This window comes from Numida meleagris, chromosome Z (assembly GCF_002078875.1).
Source record: "Numida meleagris isolate 19003 breed g44 Domestic line chromosome Z, NumMel1.0, whole genome shotgun sequence".
NCBI lineage: Eukaryota > Metazoa > Chordata > Aves > Galliformes > Numididae > Numida > Numida meleagris.
This window is the reverse complement of record NC_034438.1, coordinates 43,430,705-43,453,990: the sequence shown is the minus strand read 5'-3', so window position 1 is coordinate 43,453,990 and position 23,286 is coordinate 43,430,705. Positions and strand designations below refer to the sequence as shown.

The following is a 23,286-nucleotide window of genomic DNA, read 5'->3' as shown; positions in this document are numbered from 1 at the left end:
AAATTATAAGCATGTGAAGGCCAAAGTTGTAATAAAGCCAGATGATTACTTCTGCTCATTCAAAGAAAAGAGTGGTAGCTAAGATTCAATTTATTTTTAATTCTTTATGTTTCACTTCCTCTTTTTCAAAGCAGTTGATAAAAAGCGGACCTGGTACTTTGCTTATAAAGATAATTATATCCCACAACACTTAGAATTCAGGCATCGTTAGAATTAAAACCACCTTAGATCTAAACTTTAATATTAGACTGCTTTGAAATTGTTTTAATCCAAATTTGGTAGCATACTGTTTGGAAATTTACATGTGTAGAACAAAGTAGGTACTTCAGTTCACTTTTAGTGACTAGGACGTGTAAATTGGGTTGTGTATGTAGTATTTCTAATGCCTAGAACAAAGAAGATGTGTGATTAGTCATTGCCTTTGCCTTGAACTCTACTGTCCAACAAACATATACATATCCATCTGCTCTGTTTGCAAACTGTGCAGCAGATAGCCACCCATGTTGTCATGCACTGTCCGGGCTTGTCGCACTGATGCAGCACCAGTTTGTGTGCCAGAGGGTGAGAGGCACAGTGTGCCCATGCCATGTCCCTCACAGCAGCAGCGCCTTGGCAGTGACAGCCTTCTGTGGGGCTTTCCTCTGTTTTCTGTCATCACTTAAAGAGTATAAACTTTTTATTTCTGATCTCTCAGAGCAAGGATGTCTTCTTCCCTTTTCAAAACTCATTACTTTCAATACCCACGTGCACTCTCACTTGTTTTTCAGATATTTTTCTGAAGAGTCTTAAAAGTTTCTGTATGTCTTTGACATGGGTTGGACTAACAGTAGTTCAGTCATCTCCATTTGACAGAAATGTCAGCTGTTAAAAATGTTAATATAACAATAAGCTGAGGTTTGCGGGAATGTCTGAGAGGCCATGGATGAAGTTCTACAATACTTGAGATTTCCATCCCATCAGTCTAACTGTAATACGACCAAGTTACATATTTCTGTGCAGAGGAGGGATCTGAGGGCTAGGAATGTATGGTTTGTCATTTTTTTTAATTAACGATTTCCATTTCCTGCAAGTATCTGAAGCCATTAGATTCAGGCATGATTGATTGTTTTGCCGCAGCAGCACGGCTGTTGTGGTCTGGTAGCATTTAAGGGCCATTCAGCGTTTATAGATGAACATATGTGGGAAAGACAGTCCCTTCTGGGGGAAGTTTGCAGCAAGGTTTGAACCAAATAGCAAATGAGCCCCACAGGAGGAGGAGCAGTGGAGCTGTAGCAGGTTTAAGGTGAGTTGTCTGGTCTGGCTGCATTATGTTGGTCAGCTGTTATGTGTGGGAGTGCTTTCCTCTGAATCGTGGTGCAAACATGGATCTTAAAGGCATAGGGTAGATAAGGGGCACTGGCTGTTAGTTTCTTAAGTTGAGAAGGCTACTGACATGAAGGACTGAAAACTGGCTGTCATAGCATATCCTAAGTTGGAAGGGACCCAGAAGGATCATTGAGTCCAACTTTCAGCTCCACGCAGGACCACCCAAAATTCAAACCCTATGTCAGAGAGTGCTCTCAAGACGCTCCTTGAGATCTAGCAGCTTGGGGCTGTGCCCAGTGCCCTGGAGAGCCTGTTCCATGCCCACTGCCGTCTGGTGAAGATCCTTTTCCCTAACCCCCAACCTGACCCTCCTTTGACACAGCTCCATGCCGTTCCCTCGGGTCCCATGACTGTCACCAGAGAGCAGAATTCAGCGCTGCCCCTCCTCTACCCTTTGAGGAGCTGTAGACTGCCATGAAGCCTCCTCTCAGTCTCACAAACCAAGTGATGAGAAGTTATTAGTCTTGGATAAAAGGGAACAATTATTGGATTTAAGCGTGTCATGTCTTTCCAGAAAAGATGATTTTGGTGCCTCTTTTAGAGTGAGGATGTTGAGGATCATGTTCAGATTTTATCTTCCATATGTCATCCAGGAAGAAGAAGTGACCATTTTGAAGGAAGGTGTCCGTGCAGTTTTTAGATGCTGATGTTAAATCCTAGAGTGGAGCTACAGCAGCTGCTGGAAGCTGAGTGGTGTTACATGGATTCACACAGTCTATTTCTTGGCATACCTGCAGCAAGTATATTGGTGAAGCTCACAAGCATTGTTTTTTTCTTTCTCTCTCCAGTTCACTGAGAAGTAGATACCTAGTTTTATTTTCTGTTATTTCTGCAGAGAGCTGCTTAAATGTCCTTTGTTGTAAATTCATCCATGATTTGTAAATCTAGGGTAATTTTATTGGAATCTTGCCTCTGCCAGGGCACAAGGACTTGTAAATGTATTATGGTGTGTTACCATGCTTACACTGTGATAAAAAAAAATTCAGAGATAACACAGTTGATTAATGCTGGCATGTATGTACTGAAGTATACCAGAAGCCTAGTTCATCTCTACAGATGGATTTTCCATAAGATCTGCATGCCAGCTGGGCTGATTGACCGGCCCCTGGCAGTAGCTGTATTGATAAGAAACATCGTAATAGGCAGCTCGTGTAGTGGTGTCAAGCGGGCCTTTGGAGGGGGGCTGTGCAGGGATATGGTTCATTAGGGCAGAGCAACACTTCTGAAGTCACTTTAATTCTGGATGGCACAGTAATGCCTTGTGGAGACAGTGCGATTACTCTGGGGAGGAGGTGGCAGTGCCTCGTGTCACTTAGCAGTCCTGCTGCTGATAAAGGGGTGACACTGTCCCAGATGCCTTTTGGAGGGAGGCAATTATTTCCAGCCAGAGAGATGTTAACTAAGAACCAAGGGCCTAGGGGAGGAAGGGATGAGCAGGGCCAGAGAGAGAGGGGGAGCTCACTGAACACGGAGGATTTATTTTGATTTTTCTATATCTTGGGCTCTCTTGTTAGAAAGCTTTCACCATTGGCATGGTGAGGCATTTAAGGGCTGGTGGCTGACACAAAGAAACGTTCTGTTTCATAGCCTGTATTTTAACGTACTCTTAAAAAAAGATTGTTTATTGCTAATATGCATCCTGCTGTATGGTTAGTGAGACCAGCACAGATGCTTTTAATTCTTGCTGCTCTTCTTTGGGTAGTATTGTGGAGTTTTTAGTTTGTTTGGTTTGTTTGTTTTACTGTTGATCCAAAATCTAGTTTCAAGCAGTGAAGGGATTGATATCCACCAGGCTGCTGCTGTATGGTCATTATTTTTGTGACAGACTCATTACTTGATGACAAAATTCATTGCCTACAGCTCAAAGCAACCTTTTGCTACGATCTTTGTGACAGAGCTGTGAGAACAGCCATGCAGCTTGGGTTGAAGGTAAGAAATTAATTTTTGGTTATTCAGCGGAAGTTGAAAGCTCATTTAAAGGTTTCTTTATCAACTAACTTAATTGTTACAACAGGGAATAATTTAACAGCAGCAGAAAATAATTGCTTCTGTTTTGTAAAGTGTAGTGGTATAAGCTCCAAATGTGAGAGGTTTATATAGTATTGTCACCGTTGATTGATTTCATTCCATCACAGCTGACAATAAAGCTGTTTGAATTACTCAACAGATTGAGTTTATTAATCTGACTGTGAATCACATTCCCTGTATGGAGATTAATTGTAAATGGTCTTATGTTTATATGTGCTTTGTGGAGAGAGCTCTTTTCTCTAACTAGTCATCTTAATTTCTGTCAGAGTCTGAATTCAGCACCTGTCTGTGGCTTCAGAATGCTCAAGCACATTTAGGCATAGTCCCTGCAAACAGAAACGCCTAAGGAGGGACCTCAGTGCTGCTATGATGAGACCTCTGGGGAACCTTTGCTTTTGTTGGTGTATTGTGTATAGACACTATATGGTTTCTATTGCCATACAGTTTAGATAAGAAAAATTTTAAAAAAAGAAAAACGCACAACTCTTGGATACCTATATTGTGTGAATTGTGGCTGCACAGGATGCCACTTTGTGTACGCTGCTGGTGAGCAACATTTTAGTTTGAAATCTTGAGATGTGTTTCAAAGACATCAAACTTCGAAGTGATTGATATTGGCATATGCAGAACAGTCTGTGTTTTATATAATAACTAACAGCTGAGTATCAGTATGTTTTTCAAAGAATAGTCATGCTGATATTACAAGAGAAAATGAAGGGAGAAAAGTCCTCAGTTGTGGTTGTTCTCTAAAATGTACTACTAGTTTTTCTCATTATTGCTGGTAAATCATGCGGATGCTTTTAGTTTTTGCTGAGACTTGGCATATCTATTGCATAACTAATAAATGCTTTTCGATTTGTGCTTATTTTTAAGTGTACCTTGCTTATCAGCATCACCAAAGCTCACTTGATTAAACAAACAACACTCCCTCCAGATCCACAATCAGTAGGCTGTAGTTTGCATTTTGCTTTGCAGCATTAGTAAACAAGGAATAAATCGGCTTTTTAGAAGACATCAGAATAATCTATGGCTTTGAAAGTTCTCTTTTGCATGGTAACACAAATGTATTAAATAGTGAGAGGTTGCTGTTATTGATTCTTTTTCTAATAGGAAACAGAAAACAAAAGGGGTGGCGAATTTTTAGGCATTTCAAGAAAATTGCCTTGCAATATTATAATGTATATAATATATAATATAATAATATATATATTTGACATATACATATATTTGTTGGACTATCTCATTATTGTGGTCAGGATCTAAGTGCTTGATTAGCTCATTTGTTTGTTGAAATCAGTCAAGAGAATAAAATCAAGGACCTGGAGAAGGTTTCTGCAGGGGTTGAGTGAATGGGCAGCAGATGAGGCCACGTGGAGAGGTGAGTTCTCTAGGTGCAGGGCTGTGGCCTGGCTGGAGGCTGTAGATGGGTCAGAAGGGGTGGCTGTGATGTGGGGCCACCTGTGGGGCTGCAGCAGCTGGAGGAACAGTCCTGTTTAGGCTGGCTTTGGTGACTTTCTGCTGCCTCCTTGTACTCTATTTGGGTGTGGAGGCCATGCTCCATGAGCAGTGTACCCTTTATAGGGTTCATTAATGCACTGATTACAAAGCATTTTCCCCTTGCTCCGTATGTCTTCCTCACCTTAGGAATTAGCTTCCCCTTCAGCTTTGTACTGGAGGCTGATGGGAGCCTCTGCTGCAAGCCCTGGGCTGTCTGGCATCTATGCCCAGCCCGCTCAGCCTGTGCCCACCAAGGTCTTACATCCCCATACTGGTGGCTGCAGGGGCCATCTGGGAATTGGGGAGCAGGCTGCAGAGAGAGGAGTGGTGAGAGGCAGTGGGGTGCCTGTAGCATGGCTGCAGTGTCACTGCCTAAAGCCACAGCAGTGTACTGCTGCTGTTTGTATCAGCTGGCTGCATGCTTTTCTTGTTAATGAAACATAGCTAATGAAGAAGCTGAGATCTATTTTGAGAGAGTGAATGGAAGAGGGAAATCAGTAAATAGAAGAGGGAAACCTCTAAGATCAGATACTTTATGGCTTGGCTTGGTAGACCTGCTATTTCACATAGTGCAGTAGAACTTTGCAATTTTGGTGATTTGGAGCGATCTGTGCAGTGTCACATTGTTTTACTGCACAAACAAAGCAGCTATTGTTCTTCTGGCCATTGCCTCAGTGTGAAATAAGATCCAGAAGAGCTGCTGTGAAACCAACCATCATTTTTAAAAGCACCACACGTTTGGGATTAGTCTGGCATTGCTGGGGCAGCATGATGAAGGATCAGATGGGGTGTGAGCTTTGCATCCCAGTCTTCCCAGCCAACACATGCTGATGGTGTTGGCCTGCTGTGTTACCCTCCAGAGGTGCCTATGGCAGCAGGCTAGGGAGGATTCATGGCTCTGGGAAGGCTGCAGTGTGACTGGATGCAAAATGAGGTCTGCTTCTAAAGATCCTGGGGCTTGAGGTGATTAAGTGTTTTGATCATGGAAGTAATCTGTGTTGGCAACCTAAGCCTTCATTTTGACTCTTCAGCTAGGAGGAAAATTTTCAGAATTCTCAAGTCATTGGTTAGATTTGCCTGAAAGACCAACATAAAACAAGTGCGTAACCTGACTTTCATGCCTTTTAAGTGCTCTCCTTTTGTGCTAAATATTGCTTTAAAATTTAAAGGCACCAGTCAATTAAAAAAGTCTGTACTTTTCTAAAAATATTCTTTAAGTAATTATTTTACTTTATTAATATTATTGTACATAACATATATGTTATTATAAGTAATTATAGTAATTACATTTATCAGATAAACACAAATTTTCTTGTCTGGAAATGTAGTGGAGGACAGGATCCCAAAGGGCCGTTTCTTGAAGTTCAGATGTTATACTGAGGACGTGTACTATTTCTTCTTGAAGTTCTTAAAGTTATACCTGTTTCTTTGATTTGGGAAGCTACTAGTTATAAGCTCAGGATTAAATAGCTCTTACTATAGGTTCTTCTGTTCCTGCATTAGATTTGTGCGTGACAGAAGCAGATGAAATATTCTAGGAGGTAGGAAAGAAGGGATAAGGGTGGCTAGTTGATCTGGATACAGACCAATCCAGTTGTCTGACTGATGTGGCATGGATGCATTATTTCCTGCAGGGATTGTGTCTACGTCAGAGGCTTGAGTTTTGCAATGCTGCTGGGCGGTACCTTCAAGTACACATCAGTAGTGCCTCTATACCAGCCACTGGGTTGCAAGCTTTCCATCTTGAAGGGGGAAACACTGTCAAGGGGAAGCCTGCAGATGAAAGACGAGATCCTTATACTGTGCCAGCACATGCTGCTGGCTTCCAGGTTGGTGAGCCATTTCCATAGAGGTGGGTTCTGTTTGTCAGACTTTCACCACTGTGTTCTTTTAATGTGCAATTCAGTAACTCCTCAGTCTGCAGTAACAGTGCAAATATTGTACTGAATGATGATTTGGACAGTGATGCGTTGTACCAGTTATGATGAGTTCCTCAAATTATGTTGCATCTGTAGACGCAGCACCACCCACTGCCGCTGTCTTCTTGCTCCACACTATTCCAGACAGCTTCAGATTTTGTTTTGTGTCTCAAGAGAAAGATTTATGAGGTCTGGTCTGCACGCAGAACACACAGTATCTTGAGGCTTAGTTCATGTGAGATTTCTCATGCAGGCTTTTAATTAGCGTGCACTTTGGGGAGTTCCCTCTGCGTTACCTTCTGCTCATGTTCTTTCAGTGTACTTATGTTGTAATTCATATCGTGTTATAATTGCTGTTTATAAATTACACCTGCAGTATGCTAGAGGTTATCTGGAAGTTGAGAAGTAAATGGTGTAATGCAATGTAAGCATAATGTATGAAATAAATGTGTACTAAGACATTTCCTTTGCATTAGCTTAAAATGTCTCTCAGTTAAATATGCAAAAATATGCAAAGAGAACATTTTTAGTTATGCTATGTGAGCTTGGAGGACTTAATGTGGAAAACTTTTATTGAAATGATTCATGGCAAGTAAGAGCAGGCGTAAAGGAATGTGGCTTTTTGAATGAGGCTTTTTTGATATTTAGATGGAATTTTTTCGAGCTGTGTATGTAACTAAACAGCAATCAAGAAGTTTTTTCGAAATGGTTTTCAAATAGATGGCTGAGTGGAGCCTTTCTCTCTTCTGAGTAGACATTAGGTTTTGAGAGCACACATAGATGTACTGATACAGGATGTACCTTCCATCTTGGAGATGCACTCGATAGAGCAATAATGAGAAGAATAGCTGCTGCAATTATTCAACTTTTGTGGAGAAATAGAGAAATACATTCAAAATAGCCAAAAGACGTGATCTTTGCTGTCTCTCACAGAATTGTATGCATGAAGTCTTTCTGGGACTGCACAGGATCTTGAGGTTTCTCTATTGAAAGATAGTTGCACTTAGAGAAGCGGGCAGTTGAGTGAGTCACTGCCCTCTTGTGGTGTTACACTGGAGTGACTTGCATGCTACTGCTGCAGCTGTGCTGCAGTTTTCATTGCTTCTGGATCTTGTATCTAAAGCTTACAGTTGTAGATGTTGTCAGCACAAGCATTAAAGTTAGTTAGTAGCTTGATTAAAGCCAGACAAACATCTTGTAAAACGATTGGCTTTTATTGCCCGAGAACCACATCAACTGGTATCCTGCCTAATCTTCAGTTCTTCTCTCTCCCCAAGACAAGTTGCATAGTGTGTTTGAGCTTGTATGAGTCAAAAAGGTAACCTGATAAAAATATAACCCAGTATTGCCTCAGAGGTACAACTGAGTATCAGCAATCACTTTTTTAACCATGCAGGTGATAAAGCCCTGGCACAGGTTGCTCAGAGAGGCTGTGAGATCTCCTCCTTGGAGATCTCCAGAAGCTGCCTGGACATGGTCCTGAGCACCCTGCCTCTGGCTGTCTCTGCTGGAGCAAGGTTGGGCCATATGGACCCAAGGCTCACTGCCAACCTGAACTCTTATATGATTCCGTGGGAAAAAAAGCAAATTAAAGTTGTTACTTTAGCCCTTAAGTAATATGGATATCTGAAACTACTGGGTGAAATTCTGACGCCAAGCCCAGGAGTTCACATGATAGTCTTGTTTTCCTTATCCAGAAAAGAGATCTCTCTTCCATCTTCTTTTTCTAAAGATGTCAAATCTCCTGTGTCATCATAGTTCCTGGGATTAATTACTCTGCACCTTAAGAGTCTGTACAAGTATTTCCAGCATTTTATTGTTAATCTTCACTTTCTGGCCATTTTATTAAATGAAAGATTGTGCTATTCAGCACCTGCTACCTGGTACACTGTAGTAGTTTGTTCCTTAGACTCTAGTGTTTTTTTTAGTTCCTTAGCGGATAGTTTACTGTTGAAAATGTTGATTTCTGAGTTCAGAAAGGTGTACAAATCTCTATCGTTTGTAAAGTTATTATTCCAGAACATAATGTTGCGAAGCTGGAAGTCTTAAAATATTGTAAAATGAGATTATAGAAAAGAATAAATGGCTGAGGAAAATCAACAATAAATCTTGGTTGCTTTTTTTCCTGTTATTAAATGTCTTAAATACAATGCTTAGTAGCACATTACCTAAAAGCATAGTCCCAGAACAATCAACCGTATTATTTGGCTTTAAGTTAATAAGTAATTTGGCTTCTTTTGCCTTTCTGCAAGTGGGTAGGGGTGGAAGGATGGATGATCATGTTGAGTGGACTTGTTAAATAACCTAGATTCTTTACACTATAACTAATATTAATGCCGAACAACTCTGTGAATGAACTTATTTTTACTTTGTATGAACACAGCCATATGTTAGTTGCATACTATACTAAAACTGAAAGCAGTGTTTAAATAAAAAGTGGAGTAGAAGTTTCTGTACCTGCAAGTGCAGCAAAACTTGAAAACTTGTTCAATTAATTGTGTGTTATTAAATGCGTACTAACCTATGGGCTGCAGCTACATGGTCTGCTGCCTTTCCTCCTGGTAGAAACAAAGGCAGCTCGTACCTTCAGCACACTCATCCTGTTATTGCTATTGCTTTGATAGATTAAGGGGAAGAGGAAAGCTTAAAAAACTAGAAACAACAACAGCAAAACCCCAGGAGCAAAGCTCCAGGCGTTGTGGAGGTGGGACCCACTCCCTGAGCAGCTGTAATGCTATGATGAGCAGCTGGAGCTGGAGACATGGGATGTGATGGCTGGAGACAGGATTAGGTCTCCAGAGAGATCAGATGGGGCAAAAACTCGGTGCAATGCATATGAGCGGTGAAGTACCCAGTAGCACCAGTCTTAATTTTGGAGCAACAGCCTTTTATTCATTTTTTCCATTAGGCTTATACTAAAATAAGAACTGATATGTGAAAAGGAGTTCCTAGTGGAAGCACTTTTATTTCAGTGTAGAGAAATTCAGGGTAGAAAAAGTACATTGCTGAATTAATATTAAAATAATAAAGACTGAAAAGCTAATAAACTGGAAAAGTTTGAAGGGAGTATGTTACTTTGAAAATCAGCGTGCAGTAGTCTGGAGTATTTTGTGATTCACACTCTTTGAAGGGGCAAACTGGAATAACGTCTGTTGCTCTGTTCCTGCGTTGTTTGTTTTGTTTTGGTTGATTTTTTTTTTTTATTTTGAGTTGATTTCAATTTGAAGTGTTTCTGAACTGAGGATCGACCTTGGCAAGTTCTTAAAGAGCCTAACAGAAAAGCATGTATAAAATCAATTTAGGAGGAGGAAAACGCTGCTAGTACTTGTGTGTGAAACTGTGTAGGTGATGCTGACTTGTAATGGGAGCATGCACTCCTGTGTTTATACTCCTAACTTCAGGATGCTGATGTGCTGATATTGGTGACTCTCAGGAGATGTATGTATACTGTCTAAAGTGTCCCTCAGGGTCACAGCAGCTTTTTTGACCAAGTTCATCACAATTCACCTTGACATTTACTCAAGTAGGATTTTATATTGAAAAGGATTTTTTAACTGTCTTACCATAAGGTTTACAGCAGAAATGTGTTTAATTGCTAATATTGAAGCACTCATTCCTCCCACTTGCACACACTCTGCAAATAAAACATGTTAATCCCCTCCTGCCCTTCCCCCACTGTAGAAGCATGATACGTTCCTTTTTGCATTTGTTAGGCCTCCTGGGAAATACATACAGAAATAAAAGGCTTTTCTCTAGCCCTTTCTCCCTCAGGAATGCATAGAAAACCAGCTCTTTGGATCTGTTCCACAAACTTGAAACTTGATTTTAGGAAAAAAAAATCTATAATCCTGTGCACATGTTAGTGAGAGAGACCTAATTAAATAAATCGGTTAGAGGTACAGCTTCTTATAGGATCTCAGTACATTTTTGAAAAAACTTTTCATGTTCCTTCTCTGCAACCCATATGTTGTGCTGAGGCATGTTCCCAAAGCATGTATTTAATGTTCTCTTAGCTTTGTCCTTTATTAGCAGTGTGAGCCTAGTCAGCCTGCATAGAAGAGGCTCATTTTCTTTACAGAGATTACATAAGGACGGTGATGGTTTTGAGGCTACCAACAATATTCACGTATTTCACTTCAGCTACAGCAAAGGGTGTGCCCTTTGCTGTGGGATAATTGTTCGTGCATGCTAGTTACACATCCATGAAAACCCAGAAGAAGAGGCACTGCTGGTTTTTACATTGATACTGAGATATTGATGATGGGTATCAGCACTGTGCTGAAGGCAGAAAGGCTGAGCTGAGGCTGGGCTGTAGCCTCTGCCTCTGTTGGGACAGACAGAAATCTCTCAGGGTGGAACTAAGTGACTGTCATGTTACAGGGAAGCTCAGCACTGATCTGCCTTTGTGTTTAGTGGCTCTTGGGGCACAAAGGTGATGGGCCTTCCTGGGAAGGACCTTGTGAGGAATATATGTGGTTAGCATTGGCTGGGCACAATGGTGCTGCCAGGGTAGTGCGATAAAAAGTGGTGTGGTGGCTTGGGCGTGTGGCCTGTTCGTGTTGTTGGGCTCATACCAGTATCTGTGCTCTCCTTCCTCCTAAACCACAACTAGGTGTAGCTTGAGGCAAGTAAAGCATGAGCTTGAGCCCCGTTGGCAGGACAGTGTGGTTGTTCCCAAAGAGTGCTAGCCTGTGTCTTCATCTTGACTGCTCTCAGCAGAAATAGTTGCTTTTTTCTCCACTGTGATTGTATGTATTGTTTCAGTGTAGCATGAAAGCTGCAGTGAACTATGTTTTATTGTGAATACATGTGCAAATATGCAATTTTTGAGTTGCCGGTACTCTTCCAGCCAAGCCTGCAGTGGCAGTGTTGGTTTAATGTGGTTGAAGTGACATTTATAATGTCTGAAGAGGCTGCTGCTCCCCACCATCAGTATGCCACATGCTTCCCATGTCTGAAGAGTCAGCCTGAGCTTCTTCTGCCCTTCCTCACCCCTCTCCCTGCCCCATGCAACCTCCCAAGGGGTGGATCAGCCATGTGGAGGCCAGGTGCTGAGTCACCTTAGCACTGCTCACTGGCTGTGTGTCCCCATGAGTGACTCACAGCATGTCTGTGGGGGCAGAGTTGCTTTGCAGGTTTTGCTGGGGAGCGGAGGGCCTGTGAAACTGCAGTGGAATTGGTGCTGCCACGAGCCTTGGATGAAATTGGACATCAGCAAATTAGGATTTAATCTGGCTTGACTGAAGTGACAGTTTCTTTCAGGCAATAAAAATATTTCATAGCTAAAGGCTTTCTTTAAGCTATTACCTGTTGTGAGACTGCCTGACTGCAGGTCATGTTCCTTGGCAGCAACCAAAGAAGGTTATTTTAAATCCATGCTTCTCCCTGAAGTGAGAGATTATAATCTCTGTGATGGCAGGCTGTCAGGTTATCTCTTCTCTCCCCGCAAGTTTTAGAATGGAATTGCGGAGGACTTCTTGCATGACATACTCCTTTCGATGCTGCCATCTTTACTTCTCAGCTCAGTGTTTTCCTCTGTTTCATCTACTCTCAGTAGGTGTCATTTTGCTCTTCAGGCTGTCTTGTTTTAAAAGCGGACCTTCCTCATAAAAGGAGAGCTGTCTGTAAGGTGAGCAAAATTGGGGTAATATGCTTTAGAGGCAGCGTGTTTTTGAGTATGTTTTCCAGTGTTGACTAGCTCACTTCGATTAATTGCTTTGCTGCGAATGAATTGGGGAGTATTTTCTTTGTGTTATTGTTGGTGGATGGTGCTTTTTCAAAACTCACATTCTGCTGCTTAAGTAGTTTTCCCAAGATTAATATGCTACTTCCAACGTATGTTTTAAATAAGTTTCACAAGTTGCTGATTTTAGTGGGGAATAGTCATTCAGTAAAGACTGCAGAAGGTAGGCGGTGTTTTGTTACAGAACTATCTGGCTTCCGGTAACCCTTATGTGACAGTTGTCATGATGTTTGTTGTTCCAGTTGATTCTGTACTGCAATACTGATTAGGTAGGAAAGCTAAAAGCAAAAATTAGTGTTTGAATTTGAAAATGGTAACTACTGTGGATTGATAGGCATTTGTCAGAACAATATACTACACAAATGTATCTTATCTAACACCACTTACTTTGAATTGGTGGAAGAAAATCTAAGAAAAATGTTTTGGAAACCATAGCAGTTTAATGATGTGGTCTTAATTTCCTCTTTGAGGTTTTATTTTTAGGTGTATGAAAACCTTTCTGTGTCAAAATTTGTATCACAGGGACACAACAGTGTGCAGCTTCTTTAATCATTTTCCTGAAGGAAAGGAAGCTGCAGGGATGATGAGTCTGCTTAGTGCCTGGAGAAGCAACTGTATTTCAGTTTCATATCAACTAGTGTGTATTTGCCTAGCACTTAAAACTTGTTATTTACCAGGTTTGTATTCTGCTGTCTGGTTTTATTTCAAATAACATGTTAATCAGTTGGAATTAGTTTTGGTAATGGGGGAAGATGCTGAAACTTGTGAGGACTTACCTGACATGAATTTCTCTGCAAAAGTGGTGTGTTTGGTTTTTTTGTGTGGTTTTTTTTTTTAACAATGAAAAATGAAAGCATTTCTTTCCTTCAGAGTTTGAACTTTGTTCTTCAAAATTCAAAAATACAAGAATGAGCTATGGCTCCTTCCTGCCAGAAAAGAGTATAGAGAGCTTCCTTTCCAGTCACTGCAGGAATTGGGACACTGTCACAAAGGAGCTCATGAAAATGAACGTCTCAGACCTTGATGTGTTTCCCTTTGTTTGGTCAGTGGACCATCTCTTTTTTCAAAGGATGCAGTGTTGCTTTGGGTAAAGAGGAGTGCAGATCAGCTGATGTACACTAGAACTTAGAATAGGTAAATTTTCCTGTTGTTTGTTTGTTTGTTTTGTTTTTGGATTCTAGTTTAAAGTAAAAGTGTTTGCTGATCAGATTTTAGGTGGCAGAAATTGGGATATGTGAATGTGAACAGTCTCAGGAATAGAGAGCTGACCTTTATGTTGAACTAATTAATCAGCTAATGTGCTCAGCATGGATAAGGTACCTCTTAAGGTTCCAATAAATTGGTTGCATGGTTTAACATTGAACAAAGCACTTTATGAAATAATAAAACTGTCTGGTACTGTGCCTTGAATTCTTAATGGTAGATGATAGCCATTAGGCTCATGCATCACCTTCACTTCTTCAGCGAAGTCTGAAAGAGGGCATTTGGATAATGCTCTTTCACAATTATGTGCTTTAACTGCAGGCCAGCCCTGAAGCTGTCTTCAAGTTGGACTTGCTTCCACCTGAAACTCCTGTATTCTGCGCTTCTCCTGACGGGTTTGTCCTGCCTGCTTAGCAGGGATTCTGGCCATCACATTGGGGTAGCCCAGAGCAAGAGGCAGAGTATGAGCCTTTCTGGCCCTCGTGTCCTTGCAAACAGGTGCTTGTGGTCATGGGTGGACAGCCATCCAGCAGTGTTTTCCCTGCTGGTGCAGCACTGTGCCTGGCATTTGGTCTTGGGAAGAGGCTCTGCCAGGTGTACCTGCTCTCTGAAATGCTTTCTTTTGTTGAAGACTGCTGAAGTTGAACGATGCAGTTACAAACCTGCCCTGACCTACTACCAGGAAGCATGTGGATTTTTTCCCCCCTGCCTTGGTTAATGATTGGGAATGGTGTCATACTGCCTGAGCTCTTTTCTGCACCAGTGCAGTAATGGCTTCTGTAGTGATTTATGGATTTTGCTTCTTTTTTTTTTGTGTTGTTTTTTTAATGTTGCAGTATTTTCTGTCACACGTGCTGCTTTGCTGAGTTTTCTGCACCCACACATGCTTGCCTCTGGCTCCTTTATCCACTGGTAGCTTCTTCTCAGCAGCAGCACAGACAGCTCTGCCACCTGTGACCTTGATCTTTATTCTGATTTTTTTTATTTTTATTTTTTCAAGTGATGCATGTTGTGTGGTTTGGGCAAAATGGAGAAATAGGTGGTTTGCCAGGTGTGGTGTTTGTCCAGGTTAATGTTCAGGCTGGTGCTGAAGAGAGAGGAAAAACCAAACCTCCTGTGATGAACTGATTCCCTACAGCCTTGGAGAGGTGGAACTTCTTTCTCTCAACAGCTTCTGTGAAATATGTGCCCTTTTAAGGATGCCAGTAAGATTTTCTTCAGTGTGATCTGAGAACATCCAAACTGCTACCCATTTCTTCCAAACAGTGACTCATCCATTATATTTCATTGATCTACCTGGCTCACTTAAATATAGTCTTCTGTTAAATGTTACTTCTTTTTTCCATCTTATTGTTGCTAAACTTTCTTAAGAAAATGAAAATGGGATTCAGGTACAAGAGAGGTAACTGTTCATGGAAAGATCAAGGTTGTGTCACTGCAGAAATCTCTTGCTACTCTCAGTAGCTTATCCTATGCATGTACATTGGCAAAAGAACTGTTTATTTACTCTCAGCTTCTTTACCCTCATAAAGTGGTGTGTCTTCGGTCAAAAAAAGGTTGCTAAAGTGTTCTAAAACATAATTTTTGCTTCCCCATCCTAGCAGTATTCTCTCTGAGCTCATATGGCTGAACTTGCATCCCTTAATGAAAGATTTTGGTACACTGAGATAACAGCTGAAGTTTGTTGCTTGTTCTTTTTTAAAAAAAAAAAAAGGTAAGGAAAAGAAGACAGTTCCTCAGCTGTGCTCCTGGTGTTGTAAAACGAGTAATTTGTCTTGAGGACTCTGGAGTCAGAACTTTTGGATCTGAACTTGATTCCATCAAGAAGATGAGGTCATGGACAGCCATTTTCTTAATGCCTTATTAAAGAGATTTAAAAGCCACTGCATAGAACCCGTAAGAAAATTTGTTGTTGTTACTGTTTTTTATAGTTACTGTTTTTGTATTGTTTGAGCCCTGGCAAATTGATGGTGTGCATCTTTGATTTGTGGAAGGCAAACCAAGTTTCACTGACAACTTTTGGCTTTGTAGCTGCATGTTTATTTCATATTTTCCCTCATGCAAGTGCTTATAAATTGTGGTTTCCTTTCATTGCTTACAAGGGTTTACTCCTTTCTTGTTCATAGTTGTTGTGTTACCTACCTCAGTGTTTGAGCTTCATACATCATTTTGTCTGTATCCCAATTTGAAGGCAGAGACTTCTGAAAGTATTTATATAAGGGAATTGTTGGTACTTGGGAGAATTACAGCTTAAATCTATGCTTTTGTTTTTTGTTTATTTTGAAGATAGCACTAAGACATTCTTTCTTAAACATAAGGCTGCAAAAAGTAGTAAACTTTCACTTATTGTTTAAAGTCACTGTATGTAATTTTCTTGAGATTAACACTTACAGGCGCTTGACATGAGCCAACCCATATTCATATTGCTAACTGAAAAACATTTTATCCCTATGTGAGTTCCTAAATCATGTGGGCTGATTACATAACCTGATACTAACAGGCTGTGATAAAATAAATCACTACCATTAGAGACCGTTACCTGCCTTACCCTGTTATTACTTTTTGTTCAGGAGTTCCTTTCTGTCCTTGTCTCTGTACCTTTGGACAATGTTTTTCATCTCTTTTGCTCTTTTCAGGAAATCAGGGGTGAGATATGGATTTCAAGGCTGGACTACTTGGTGGATAAAGAATTGGTTGGATGGTTGTAGCCAAAGGGTTGTTGTCAGTGACTCCTACATCCAGGTGGAGGCCAGTCACTAGTGGTGTCCCCTAGGGGTCTGTCTTGAGACTAGTGCTCTTCAACATCTTTATCAGCAACATAGTGTGATCAAGTGTACCCTTAGCAAGTTTGCTGATAACATCAAGCTCAGTGATGCAGCTGACAGAACTGAAGGTAGGGACGCCAACCAGGGAGACCTGGACACACTAGAAAAGAAGGCATGTGAGAATCTACTGAAGTTTAACAAGGCCAAGTGCAAGGTGTTGCACTTGGTCAAGGCAATCCCAGATGTGCGTGCAGACTGGGAGAACTTATTGAGAGGAACCGTGCAGAGAAGAACTAGGGGGTCTGATGAACAAAAAGCTGGACATGAGTCAGCAGTGTGTGCTTGCAGCCTGGAAGGTCAGCAGTAGCCTGGGCTGCATCAAAAGAGGGGTGGCCCCATCTCTGGAGGGGTTCAAGGCAAGGTGGGATGGGATCCTGGGCAGCCTTGTCTGGTGTTTGGCAATGCTGTCCATGGCAAGGAGTTGGAACTAGATGACCCTTAATGTTCCCAACAACCTAAGCCATTCTATGATGAAAATATTTATTTTGTTCTTTTGAGTTAGACTTCATGTTATGCTAACTGTAATTGCTATTTGTAGTTAGTGTGGTTAATGAAACATCTTATTTAGAAACAACATGAGCATGAATGAATTTTTGTTTTTAAATATGTTGTACAAATTCATGGCCAATTCCACAAGTTCAGAATCCCCTTTATGCTTCTTTATGCAAGGCATCTGGTTCTGTTAAATGCTTTGCAGCATGTTGTTGTTATATGTCTTTTTTACTGAGGCCACAGCCTCAGGAATCTGCTGATAGACAGTTTAGGCTGAAGCCAGTGACTGCGCGTTTTGATTTAGCCACTCTGAATCCCCTTTTTGGAGTAACAGGCTTAGCATCCAAATCTTCTGATGGGGGAGTGCATGGGCATCATCCATGTAGACTGGGTTTTAATCACAGAGTTACCATTTCTTCTTCTTCAGATACTACTCACATCTAAGCTCATTTAGCAACTGTGAAGCTTTATCTTTGGGAATCTCTGATAGTGCATATTTATAGTGAGCTAGACTTCTAAAATAAAATACCACATCTGCACTGCTAAGGAGTGCAAAGCATGAAAAAGTGAGGGTTAACAATAATGAGATGCCCATGTGTGAAGTTTGTAGTTGTATGTTAACTTCCTTCTAGCATCTCTAAAATTTTCTGGCCATAGCTTTGATAGAAAGCAGCAGTTTCTGCCTGCTGTGTGCACTTGCCATCTGTGCCACGTGTTTGTTACCGAACTCCGGCAACCCTGCTTGTATTACTCTTGCACACTGAGAACCAAAACCCGGTCCCAACCAGTCACTGCACATAGGCATCAATATGATGAGCAGCAAAATGGCGTTTATTGGTAAAAATTACAGAACTATATAGTATTTCTTATCTTTTACTAGACTGTACCAGAAGCTCTCGCGGGCTACTGGCCAATCATATTGAATATCGTGCTCTGTCCACTCGCTTCCGAAAACCCATATGAGTGGTCATGCAGTTTGTTATCAAGGCAAAAGGTACAGCCTCTTAATCCTACATCACAGGTTCAACTAAGTAGGTCAACCAATAAGAAAATGCCATGGGGAAGGGCCTTCCGCGTTACATCCCGAATGCTCTGTTTTTTGCCTAATACAACACATGTTGTGGTGGGTCAGCTGATTGAAGAAGGTGGTCATTAATTTCTGGTTTCACTATCTTTTTCTGCAGCAATTTTGTATCTTCTGATGAGGATATCAGTTTAACTTGGAAAGAGTCAGGTGGCAGTGTTTGGTTAAACATTGGTTTGTTTCAGTGTGTTTCTTCAGAGACCAGAGCTGGTGTTGGGGTTGCAGGCTGGTGTTTCTGCTGCCTGAAGCTGCATGGAGCTAGGAGCTGTGTACTTTGTGCAACATGCGCAATGTGTTTTAGCCACAACAAGTGTTTGGGGTTCGTAAGTGATCCTTTATGATACATTCTCAGACTCCCACATGGGGCAGGGAAGCTAAAATATGCAAACAGTGCTTTTTTTGAGATTTCCAGGTAGTGAAACCAATTGTGGCAGAAGTTGTAGTTGCTGAACTTATGGTACAGGGATTTATCTGCTCTGTCTTCCAGCATTCAAATGGTTTATAGTGCTGTGAAGTCAGAAGATGAACATAAATCATCAAGAAGGCTTCTGTCTTTGGCAGTTGTTCCTCTCTCTCCCTCTTTGCAGCCCTCCATGAGCCCCGCTGCCCTCCTTAGTGCAGCACTGGAGACTGCTGGGCCCCTTCAGCATGGGTGGGTGGAAGGCGCAGGCTGTACTTGAACCATACTCGCTGGTCAGTGAGGGGAAGACTAACCCACAGTGGCATGTGTTGGCTTTTCATCAAACCTCTGTGCCTCAGAGGTGTCAGAGCAGTGGGCCGCAGAGATGGCCTCATGCAGGGAGCAGGACAGGTGGGCCAGTAGGAACCAAACTTGTGAGGAACAGGTTCAGTATATTAGGATACTTTGTTCTGTGGCAACATCTGATCTGGTAGCTTGTCTCCGAGTCTCTCTGATTGGCAGAATTTCAGTCAAAACCTCAGCACTCACCAAAACTGCAGTTCTGCACAGTTAAAGAGAGTGAGAGTATACTTCTTGAAAATCTGCAGGTTAAATGAGTTCTTACTTGTTTCCTTGTTAATATTAAAACTTGTTGCGCTATACAATGAGCTACATGCAGATATTGATCTGGCAGAGAAGAACATCACTCAACCTCCATTTCTGTCCAGAAAACCAAATGGCTCAGTTTCAGCTGGATAGATTTTTGAACAAACATAAACTCTTAAATTTAGTATTTTCGTTTGTCTCTGAGAAGAGGGTAAGACAGCTATAAACTCGCAGCTTTTTGCATCTCTTCCACTGGTGTATGATGGAGTGTTTTCTGCTGTGGGAGTGTCCTTTTAGGTGCTATAAGCTCAGTGGTTGTTCAGAGTCTTCCAAGAGTTTCTCTGCTAGTCTGACTGGTGTTGCCTGTGGTCCCGTGGGCAACCATGTTCTGCCCTGCGCTGTGGTAGTGAGGAGGAGATCATGCCTGCTGTTGGCAAGTCTCTGCATCTTCATTAATGTTCTACTAATACTTGTTCAAATTCTCTTCCCTTTCCTGCCTGCCACACTGAAGCAAGCAAGATTTGGGGCTTTCCCTTCTGAGTGAGGTTCAAGCAGTTGCTTGTTAGTTCATGATATTAATTCCTGATAAGACTCATCAAACAGCATCCAACAAGGGGAGAAATTTGCCTGCAGAGATGTGATTCTATCAGTAGCCTGGAAATTATATGTGTTTTTGGTCTACTTGCTCGTATGTATCCCAGAAAGATTGCCTGCCAATCTCCTCAGGTCCAAGAGGTGCTAGAACAAGCAGCAGAACAGGTTCCTGCTATTCTGCTTTCAGCTGAGACCCTTAGTTAGCAAGGGGAAGGGTGGCGAGGCGGCTCTGTTTCTTGTCGCTACATTAGTGGAGAAAAGCTTTCTCTGGCCAGGGTTTGTATGGTACTGCAGTGAAGGGGGTGCTGTGAGGGGAAGGGTTTGGGTGAAGGTGCCTCTGAACCTTCAGTTCACCAGAGGGCCACTGGCCTTCGCACAGCCTGCCCTGCCACCTTTGGTGGGAACATCTTTTGCTTCTCTGTCATGCAATGATAGGATGTGATTTTGGCTTCAGTTTTCAGGCCTGAAGCCAGGAAGAATAACAGACTGCTTCATGGAAACATGGAGCACATGACAAATGCCTGGGCAGCTCTGGTCCAGAAGATTAGCAGCAGAGTCAGTGCTGTGTTGGCCTGCCAGAGTCGGCCAGGCAGCAGCATGCTGGTTATTGCAGTCGGGACACAGTTCAGTGTGCCAGAACAGAGGATGAAAGGTGTGTTCGTCTGTTTTAAATCCTCAGATGTCATAAACATCCTGCTTGCATCATTTTCCTCTGAATTACAGAGTAGTTTTGCTTCTCCAAATAGAATGTGCTGTGTGTCTTTAATGCCTGTGGCACCATGGCTTGTGCTTTCTGCTTTGGTTCTCATTAATCTCTTGTTTTAATGATTTAGCATGTGCAGAATGAGAAAGCTATACCATTTGCAGCTGGAGAACTGGCTTCACGTGGAAGTTGAAGTTTGGGTTGACAGAGTCCCTCTGGTAACCTTGGCCTAATTTTTGAGATGTCTCTGACAGTCAGATATTATTTCAGGCAAGTTAGCTATGCCAGCTTTTGGACAATGCAGGTACTGGATAAAAAATGATGTCTTAGTGTCTGCAGTACCATCTCTACTTCTACTTCTCACTACTATAAAATGCAAAAATGACAGCCTCATTCATTCATTCCTCTGTGAATGTGAAAAGGCTAAATTTGGAATTCACTTTTTTTTTAAAATGAGTGCAAGACAAGGACTGGTTTTTACTATAGAGAAATCCGGGAGAAAAAAATGTAAATTGTGATCATGTTTCACTTTTGTGGGCTTTTCTAATGCTGAAGGAGGCTTGGCTTTGTGAACAGCTATTTGACACAAATGTTCTGAAGTGTGATCCCAGAACTGGGTTTTTATCATTTAGTGCTGTAAGAGTAGATGTTCACGCTCACCTTTCAGTGTGGAATTATGCTGTATTTGTATAACAGTTTTACTTTCATTTTCCCTGTCGTCTGCTACTACTGTGACTATCCCAACCTCCATGTTATTACTGAAATTTTGAATAGGCAGTCTAACATGTTAGATAAAATTCCAACTGAGAAATTAGGCCTTTGGAAATGTTCTGATATAAAAACCATTCATAGTGGGGATAATTCTCTCTTTATTGTCCTCTGCCTCTTACAAATCTTACGATAGAAAGTATGAAACGTAAAACACTGCATGATGTATGTTCAGTCTCTTACTGGTTGGTGTCTTTAGACCCTTATAAATACAATTCTATTTATTCACCCCATTTTGTGATGTAACATTTTCTTGATTTTCTGTTTGTGACGTTTCATTTCTAACTGTACACAATGACTAGTAGTATAGAAAAATCATCTAGAAGAACCAGGCAAAATTGAAGGCTCCATTGTGTTTGGCATTATGATGAATGTACTTTCTGTCCCCAAATGACCTGCAGCACTGTTAATTTCAGACTCTTCTTGGAAATACGGTGCAACAGTTTTTTTTCCTTTTTAAGCTTGGATTGTATGTAATGGGGATATTTGCGAGTTGGAAAAGCAGGCTTATGTTTGTTTATACTGCTGGCTGCAGTAGAATTTAATCATTTGCAATGGTATATCACCTTGAAAAGTCATCCTTTAAATCTGCTGCCAAATGGCTACTCACAGACATGAAATTGGAAAAATATACCTATAAGTATGGAAGTGCTGATGAGTGTTATGTATCTTATTTCTTTGTAAGAACAGTAACTTAATGTACAAGATGAACATGTGCTCAGGTTGTCTGCATGCACCTCTTCAGCACTCCTGGCCTCTGTGAAAGATAAGAGACATCCCAGTCATGCAAGAGCCCTTTCCTGGGGTCTCATACAGCAGTTGTTTTACATCTGTATCAGTGGGCTTTGAGTGTTTTACAGTTGGACTGGAAAGAGGTTTTGGGGAAAAATGAACAGATGATTTTCATTTCTTTGTTAAGCTTATTTTAAAACTGTTGACCAGTTTAAATGGCTTACTTGATTTGACATGTTTAATTACCTAGGAACATACTGGATCACAACAAAAACAAGCATTGCAAGATTCAATTTTATATGCATGTTGTGATTTATTATTTTTTCTCCTTTCTTAAAAACTTAAATATTGCTAGAATTGTTGTCAGTGATACACAATATATGTGCGGATATTGAAGTACTTTAGTGTATGTATGAGCAAAACTTGTTTAGTAGCGTTTCTTTCTGCTTTTGCTTTGCTATTTGCAAAGGTTGCCTTGGGATGCTAGCCAGGCTTTGAACTGTGAAAGGGAGCATAAAAAATGCAGGATGTTTTTAGAATACTCTCAGCCACGAGCAGATGGCTTCATTAAATTCTCTTTAGGAGCAAGGAGAACGGTTGCTTCCTTTTGGAAGAAAATTGGCCAAAGCAACTATTTTTACATTGCTATTCCAAGTATGTGGCAGGTAGTAATACTATTTGTATAACTGTTCTATGTAAAGTAGTTGGTCCAAGTGCCTTCAAAATACAAGGTAAAAAGTGGTGTTTCTGTTCCATAAGCTGATAGGCAAAAGTTAGGACAAAAAATTGAATACTTAAGCATTATGTTTTCTGCTTGTATTTTAAATCTTGGGTGGGGGAAGCTCTGCTAGTGGTTTTTTTTTTTTTTTTTTGCTTCTCAATCCTAAAAATCATCACATTGTTCTGTTTGCAATAAAATCTTGTAGTTTCTTTTGTGTTTTACCTTCTTTTCTGGGGAATACTAATGAAAAATGCATCTATAACTAGTTCTATTTATAAATAACTTGTGAAGGAGAGAGGTGTTTAAAATGTACCTTTCCTCCCTTATAAATACAAAGATGTCTAGTAGAAACATTTTAAGTGCTCTGGTTACTCAGAGGTTCAATGTTTTGTGGATTAAAGTTGCATTATGTGAGGTCATAGTTCAAAATGAAGATTATGAGGAAATTTTTGCTACGCCTGGATCTAAGCTGTAACTGGGTGTTAATATGCTTGATTACCTTCTACCGCAAGAATGAAAAAACAAACCTCCAAGTTTTGGGTTAAGGTAAGTACTCATGAGATATAAGTTATTTTTGAGGCTGAATAGCCTGCTGAAATCAGGAGA

At 41.0% G+C, this 23,286-nt stretch overlaps 1 protein-coding gene across 7 annotated transcripts in view; it reads left to right on the top strand.

Annotated features, from left to right (window-relative positions):
- Positions 1-23,286, top strand: part of SEMA4D (semaphorin 4D) — a 96,677-nt gene that overhangs the window by 12,885 nt on the left and 60,506 nt on the right. The window contains exon 3 of one of the 7 annotated variants that reach the window (XM_021381384.1): positions 6,525-6,719. The exons of 5 other annotated variants lie outside the window; for them this stretch is intronic. The gene's annotated coding sequence lies outside the window, so the exon portion shown is untranslated. Of the gene's footprint in view, positions 1-6,524; positions 6,720-12,257; positions 12,439-23,286 lie in introns of those variants that run through there. One more of the 7 variants, XM_021381387.1, reaches the window with a different exon arrangement.